Source organism: Aulonocara stuartgranti (assembly GCF_965226115.1).
Source record: "Aulonocara stuartgranti genome assembly, chromosome: 4".
Taxonomy (NCBI): Eukaryota; Metazoa; Chordata; class Actinopteri; order Cichliformes; family Cichlidae; genus Aulonocara; species Aulonocara stuartgranti.
The window spans coordinates 25,179,255-25,187,641 of record NC_138942.1 but is presented as its reverse complement, the minus strand read 5'-3'; the positions used below and the strand labels follow the sequence as shown (position 1 = coordinate 25,187,641).

Below are 8,387 nucleotides of genomic sequence, written 5' to 3'. Positions count from 1 at the left end.
GAAGGATCACATGCATTGTCACAAAGGAAAGAAGGATAGAAGGATGTATCACAAGCTTTGTCACAAAGGAAAGAAGGATGGAAGGAAGGATCACAAGCTTTGTCACAAAGGAAAGAAGGATGGAAGGAAGGATCACAAGCTTTGTCACAAAGGAAAGAAGGAAGGAAGGATCACAAGCATTGTCACAAAGGAAAGAAGGATGGAAGGAAGGATCACATGCATTGTCACAAAGGAAAGAACGATGGAAGGCAGGATGACATGCAATGTCACAAAGGAAAGAAGGATGGAAGGAAGAATCACATGCATTGTCACAAAGGAAAGAAGGATGGAAGGAAGGATCACATGCATTGTCACAAAGGAAAGAAGGATGGAAGGAAGGATCACAAGCATTCTCACAAAGGAAAGAAGGATGGAAGGAAGGATCACATGCATTGTCACAAAGGAAAGAACGATGGAAGGCAGGATGACATGCAATGTCACAAAGGAAAGAAGGATGGAAGGAAGAATCACATGCATTGTCACAAAGGAAAGAAGGATGGAAGGAAGGATCACATGCATTGTCACAAAGGAAAGAAGGATGGAAGGAAGAATCACAAGCATTGTCACAAAGGAAAGAAGGATGGAAGGAAGGATCACATGCATTGTCACAAAGGAAAGAAGGATAGAAGGAAGGATCACATGCATTGTCACAAAGGAAAGAAGGATGGAAGGAAGGATCACATGCATTGTCACAAAGGAAAGAACGATGGAAGGCAGGATGACAAGCATTGTCACAAAGGAAAGAAGGATGGAAGGAAGGATCACATGCATTGTCACAAAGGAAAGAAGGATAGAAGGAAGGATCACATGCATTGTCACAAAGGAAAGAAGGATGGAAGGAAGGATCACATGCATTGTCACAAAGGAAAGAAGGATGGAAGGATGGATCACAAGCTTTGTCACAAAGGAAAGAAGGATGGAAGGAAGGATCACAAGCTTTGTCACAAAGGAAAGAAGGATGGAAGGAAGGATCACATGCATTGTCACAAAGGAAAGAAGGATGGAAGGAAGGATCACATGCATTGTCACAAAGGAAAGCAGGATGGAAGGAAGGATCACATGCATTGTCACAAAGGAAAGAAGGATGGAAGGAAGCATCACATGCATTGTCACAAAGGAAAGAAGGATGGAAGGAAGGATCACAAGCATTGTCACAAAGGAAAGAAGGATGGAAGGAAGGATCACAAGCATTGTCACAAAGGAAAGAAGGATGGAAGGAAGGATCACAAGCTTTGTCACAAAGGAAAGAAGGATGGAAGGAAGGAAAGATCACAAGCTTTGTCACAAGTGCAATACTTTAATTTTCTGCTGCTCATTCCTGTGCAATATCCCATCTGCCCTCCCGTCATATTTCTTTTCAAGATTTTCTTATTTAATCACTAATGTACATATATTTATATTTATAGATACATATATATTCAGTCATCTTTTCTCTTTTACCATGTCTCTCTAATATTTTGCTCCTTGCTATTTTTCTATTTTCTTTATTATTTAATTTTATTTTAATATATTTTCTCCTACTGTGCATGCTGCTGAGTGACTGCTGCTCGTCAAACACATTTAATTGCAATGTTGACCCTGTGCTAACTTGCATATGACAAATAAATCTGAAAACTAAAACCAAGAGCACCTGGCTGCAGCCACTGTCCACTGTGGAGCTCCACAGTAACCGGAAACACGTGACCTCCACAGTAACCGGAAACACGTGACCTCCACACTAGCCGTAAACACGTAACTTCGGTTAAATCGACTTTGACAGCGAAAACTAAATTGCGTTTTTGTTACTATAAAATGGTTTTAAGTGGGGTTTTTTTTTTAACACTCTGGGTTTGTTCAAAAAAAATTCACCATCCCCTAAATTGTTCGTGGCCAAAAGTGACACTTGCTGTTTCGCTGATTTATTATTATTTTTACAGTACATCGTGTTGTGCGTTCTGATTGCTGTAGACCATTGTCAATCAATCTAGTCCAGTGTCTCCTGTACAGGAGCGGTCCCTAATAGGCCCACGGACCGGTCCCGGTCCATGAGTCCTTTGGTACCGTTCCGCGAGGGTTGATCCTCCGGTGTGAAATGTATGGTTGTAGTTGTGTGTCTTATTTTGAAAGAACTATTTACGCGTTACCATAGCGACCAGAGAGCGTTAAGAAGCAGAGAGGAGGATGTCACTGTCATTGTTGTTGGCGCACAGCTCAAGTCACGTTTATTATTATATTTACAAAATACCACAGTTTCTTTTTTTTATTCTTTTGTTGTATTTATCCGCGACACCTTAAAGGTAGTTCCCTGAAAATATTGTCTGACATTAAAGTGGTCTGTGGTGCAAAAAAGGTTGGGGACTCCCGCTGTACAGTACCGAATGCGTTTAGCTTGTCGAATTTACATAAATCTTCGATCGCTAGCAGTGTAACTCTGAAGTGCTGTACTGTACGTTTGGAAGTTTTCTCCCAAACAAACACAACAATGCCGACGAAACGTTTTGCACCCTCAAATGCACCTTTAGGTTTCATTCCATAATACTGGACTTGTGTTTCTACAAAGGTTTGAACTCTAAGAGTGTTTAAACAAAGAGAAAAGTGTGAAAATGTTCATTCCTGTCTGAGAAAAGTGTTTAAAGCATGTAGTGAGGGGTTTTACAGTCTTAACATCTGTAATAATTGTAAAAAATAAAGTTGGCTATGGATTTCACCTACCGCGGGTTATTTTTTGAACGTAACACCAGCGATAAACGAGGCACCGCTGTATTATTAATAGTAGTGTCTGGGACATCTAATTGATTAACATCAACATTGATTATTATGCACTATTATTTTTGTTCAAGGAGAGCCAAAAATATACAACTCTCTCTCAGCTTGTTTGTTGCCAAAAATGGCCACTTTTTGTGTATGTTCACAAAATGCTATAAAATGTATATTTCTTAAAACATTTATCTACTTTTACCGACGTGACTCTTTAAAATAGCACCAGTCCTTTTCATCAAAATCAAAATTGTATCTAAATGTTTTACTCTTTATAGCCAGTTAGGTTATATATTACCATTAACTTTTCTGGTAAAACGGTGATAAAGTCCTAATGTTTTCATGAAACTTCCTTTTTTTCCCCATCTGAGCATCGGGGAAAAGGCCGTCTTGCAATTGTTGAGGTCACTAGTGTGTGCCCCATTTCTTCCAGGATCACTCTATAGGTTTTAGTGGACTCCTAGTACTGCGAAGTGGTTTCATGGTACAAAGGGATTGTATTCCAAGATCTGGGAGACTGTAGAAATGAGCAGTGATGCCCTTCCTACCATCTTTCCAGAAAAATAAGTGATCTGTAAGCTGTTAGGCTGACTTACAGCAGCAGCACTTTCTGCACCTGCATAAACTCCAGGACACATTTACTAACGGTGTTTGTTGCTGTATGTGCAGCTTTGAATTTTTTAATAATATATATTTTGTTAATATTTTGGCTATGGTGTCTTGTTATGAAATGTAAAAGAGTAAAAGTGTTTTTAGCAGGTGCTTCAAAGCTAAGTTTGACTGGGAAACTCAAAGCTCAATTGGCTGTATCAACAGAAATTCACTGCAGCCTATGTAATATTTCATGCGTCATAATTTATTCTACTCTATCTTGCAAATACATATTTGTGTGGCAATGTCATGCACAACACACATAACTATTAGATCCTTAAGATCAAACCCGTGTCATTGTTTTGGTCCACTGCAGTGCAGTAGTCAAAAAAAAGAATAAGTGAAGTGTCCACAGATAGCCAGGATAGAGCCCAGAGTGTTAATGTTTAAAATGTATAAAAATATTATTGATTACAATTCTTTACTGTTAATATCAATAATAAGCTTTTTATTTTGAAATTACAAGTTTAAAAAAATGCTGTTACATTTACATTTAATGCTGTTTCACTGTAATCATTTATTATAAGTATGGACACAGAATCAAGTGAACAACATTTTGAAATAAGTTTAATTGGAATTTTGTACTATGCAAAAACAAAACAACAACAACAACAACATATTAAACAAACACAGCCAGTGCCTTCATTTGTCCATTACATGTCAAACATAGCACTGACCCTTAGCCCCTGATCATCAGCACATGCTTTCAAAAAGAGCTCCATGTCCTTTGCAAACTGAAAAACAAAGAGGAACAAGTCCCTTGCTCCAGTGTCTTCTTCCTCTGACATGTCTCTTAAGACCCTCTGCTGGTCCCCTTGATTTAAGGACAGATATTTGGGCATTGTTACATGTGCCTTATTTTGGACAGCCCACTGCACAGCAGGACGCAGATCTTCAACAACTGCTGGCTCCTGTGTCAGGCAAATGGGGATGAAAACATAGTTATTTCTCTGTTGCAGAACAGTTTTTTAACAGTTATTCAAATGTCACTAACCATGTAATTACACTACTGTTTAAAGTGAATACTGACCTGACTGACTTCCTGGAACTTGCGCTTTTTCAGTCTGAAAATGGGCACGTGTTGTCCTTCAAGCACAGCTTTGGCTTCCTCTCTCCAGTGTGCAAATAGCTTGCCAGAGCTACGAAGAGTAAGGCCACAGTGAGGGCATGTCATTTTCATGGACTTTCCATCAGCTGCAGTTTTATTGAACACAGAGGGTAGAGCTTATGAATGTTCTAACAAAGACTCAGAAAATGGTTCAGATACCGAAGACAAAACCTTGGGGGGGGGGGAGACGGGTCTCCTCGAAGAGTTCAGCGGGGAGCAGTCCTGATAATGGTGGCTGACTTGGCATTGAAGAATGCTGACAAGACAATAAATGCCTTGCCATATCCCCACGCCGTATGATTGTAATCTTACAGACAGGGCAGTGAAAGTGTCCTGTTGTCCTACAAGGCTGCCTGCACCGGCATATCATTTTATCTGTAAGAGAAAAAAACAAACAAACAAACAGATGTAATTTAAATGTAGTTGTATAGAATGCAATCAATTTGTCTAACAATCAGATTGTACATGTTAACAAAAACATCCAAGCCAACCTCAATAATGAAAGCAAAATGGTATGGATCACAAAAGTTATGTCAAGAAAAGTGGTGAAAAGTAAATAAAAATATATTTTATAAAAACACTATTTTTGTTGCAGATGAATGCACTGAACTGTACAATATCAACAGCAACTTTTAAGTCAACAAAGATACTGCAGAAGTGCTTAAAAAAGTGCATATTTATAACTATAAAGTATATTTAATACAAACATACCTTTTAAAGGCAAAGCATTTTTTATATGCACACTTAGATGCTCCTCAATCTTTGCCCTGACAGTAGGGCTGAAAGTGGGGCACAGAGGGCAGTGAAAGAGTCCTCTGCAACACGTGTTGCATTCCTGCAATTCTGGCTTTAAGCCTGAATTCCAGATTGATGTGTGCATCTAAAACACAGAGAGAAGCAGATAAACACCATATACACATTTAAGTTAAGGTTTTAGCAGAAATAACAATTTACACTTGGCATGTAATAGATTTGGGAAGAAAATTCTTGAAAAAAAACCCCCAAATATTTTAAAAGACACTTTAATCTGTGAGATATGTTTCTATTGACATATAACAGTCAATTGAACAGAGGCTAACTAAAATCTGGGCAATAAAAAAGCTGTACAGAAAAGAATGACGAATAGAAGTATTGATAAATATATAAATCTGTTTGTGACGAAATTTGCAGTGTTGACGCTAACCAAAGGTGTCACAAGTACACACGTTCCTTACTACAGTTTAGATACCTCTGTTTAGAAAGCACTGGCTCGACTTTTTAGTCAAGTCGAAGTAAGAAGTACAGGGTCTAAAATATAATTTATGTACAAAATTTTGAAGTAATCTTGCGTCCAAAGCACGCGTGCTGATTTACAAATGTACAGATTACAAAGTACAGATACGCGTGCTAAAATGTGAGAAGTAGAAGTATAAAGAAGTATACAGTAGGCACAAAAAAGTACAGCAGTAAAGTAAAGATACCAGAAAATTCTACTTAAGTACAGTATTGAAGTATTCGTTATTTTGCATCTCTGACGCCAACAATAAATCATACTCTAATGCAAAATGTGGTTTTTGCTTCTTCTCGCCCACAGAAGCCGTTAATCCAGCTCTCTTACTAAAACCAGGCCCAGGAAAAAGCATATCTGTGTGTTTCTCTGCCATGGAGCACGATGAAAAAACATTAAAATAAGGAGGAATGTTGTTGTAACGCAAAAAAAGTGGCAACATGATCATTGTAAGAAAACTAGACGATTCCTAGAATTATGAAATCACTAACGGCAAATTTATATAAGAAAGACTTAACTAACCTTTGCGATCAACTTGCAAGACTTCCACGGTATCCATGCGTGTTTACGGCTACTGTGGAGGTCACGTGCTTCCGGCTACTGTGGAGGTCACGTGCTTCCGGCTACTGTGGAGCTCCACAGTGGCTGCAGCCAGACCCTTCTCACTAAAACTAAACAAAGGAAAGAAGGATGGAAGGAAGGATCACATGCATTGTCACAAAGGAAAGAACGATGGAAGGCAGGATGACATGCAATGTCACAAAGGAAAGAAGGATGGAAGGAAGAATCACATGCATTGTCACAAAGGAAAGAAGGATGGAAGGAAGGATCACATGCATTGTCACAAAGGAAAGAACGATGGAAGGCAGGATGACATGCAATGTCACAAAGGAAAGAAGGATGGAAGGAAGAATCACATGCATTGTCACAAAGGAAAGAAGGATGGAAGGAAGGATCACAAGCATTGTCACAAAGGAAAGAAGGATGGAAGGCAGGATGACATGCAATGTCACAAAGGAAAGAAGGATGGAAGGAAGAATCACATGCATTGTCACAAAGGAAAGAAGGATGGAAGGAAGGATCACATGCATTGTCACAAAGGAAAGAACGATGGAAGGCAGGATAACATGCATTGTCACAAAGGAAAGAAGGATGGAAGGAAGAATCACAAGCATTGTCACAAAGGAAAGAAGGATGGAAGGAAGGATCACATGCATTGTCACAAAGGAAAGAAGGATGGAAGGAAGGATCACAAGCATTGTCACAAAGGAAAGAAGGATGGAAGGAAGGATCACATGCATTGTCACAAAGGAAAGAATGATGGAAGGCAGGATGACATGCAATGTCACAAAGGAAAGAAGGATGGAAGGAAGAATCACATGCATTGTCACAAAGGAAAGAAGGATGGAAGGAAGGATCACAAGCATTGTCACAAAGGAAAGAAGGATGGAAGGAAGGATCACAAACTTTGTCACAAAGGAAAGAAGGATGGAAGGAAGGATCACATGCATTGTCACAAAGGAAAGAAGGATGGAAGGAAGGATCACAAGCTTTGTCACAAAGGAAAGAAGAATGGAAGGAAGGATCACAAGCTTTGTCACAAAGGAAAGAAGGATGGAAGGAAGGATCACATGCATTGTCACAAAGGAAAGAAGGATGGAAGGAAGGATGACATGCATTGTCACAAAGGAAAGAAGGATCGAAGGAAGGATCACAAGCTTTGTCACAAAGGAAAGAAGGATGGAAGGAAGGATGACATGCATTGTCACAAAGGAAAGAAGGATGGAAGGAAGGATGACATGCATTGTCACAAAGGAAAGAAGGATGGAAGGAAGGATCACAAGCTTTGTCACAAAGGAAAGAAGGATGGAAGGAAGGAAAGATCACAAGCTTTGTCACAAGTGCAATACTTTAATTTTCTGCTGCTCATTCCTGTGCAATATCCCATCTGCCCTCCCGTCATATTTCTTTTCAAGATTTTCTTATTTAATCACTAATGTACATATATTTATATTTATAGATACATATATATTCAGTCATCTTTTCTCTTTTACCATGTCTCTCTAATATTTTGCTCCTTACTATTTTTCTATTTTCTTTATTGTTTTATTTTATTTTAATATATTTTCTCCTACTGTGCATGCTGCTGAGTGACTGCTGCTCGTCAAACACATTTAATTGCAATGTTGACCCTGTGCTAACTTGCATATGACAAATAAATCTGAAAACTGAAACTAAACTAAGGAAAGAAGGATGGAAGGAAAGATCACAAGCTTTGTCACAAAGGAAAGAAGGATGGAAGGAAGGATCACATGCATTGTCACAAAGGAAAGAACGATGGAAGGCAGGATGACATGCAATGTCACAAAGGAAAGAAGGATGGAAGGAAGAATCACATGCATTGTCACAAAGGAAAGAAGGATGGAAGGAAGGATCACAAGCATTGTCACAAAGGAAAGAAGGATGGAAGGAAGGATCACAAGCATTGTCACAAAGGAAAGAAGGATGGAAGGAAGGATCACAAGCATTGTCACAAAGGAAAGAAGGATGGAAGGAAGGATCACAAGCATTGTCACAAAGGAAAGA

At 39.0% G+C, this 8,387-nt stretch overlaps 1 long non-coding RNA gene across 1 annotated transcript; it reads right to left on the bottom strand.

The window, feature by feature from the left end:
* Positions 1-3,939: 3,939 nt before the first annotated feature.
* Positions 3,940-4,735, bottom strand: LOC309704616. The gene is made up of 3 exons (XR_014276315.1): positions 4,694-4,735; positions 4,457-4,565; positions 3,940-4,337 (listed from the first exon to the last, which is right to left on the bottom strand). It is a non-coding gene; the product is annotated as an uncharacterized lncRNA (long non-coding RNA).
* Positions 4,736-8,387: the final 3,652 nt, after the last annotated feature.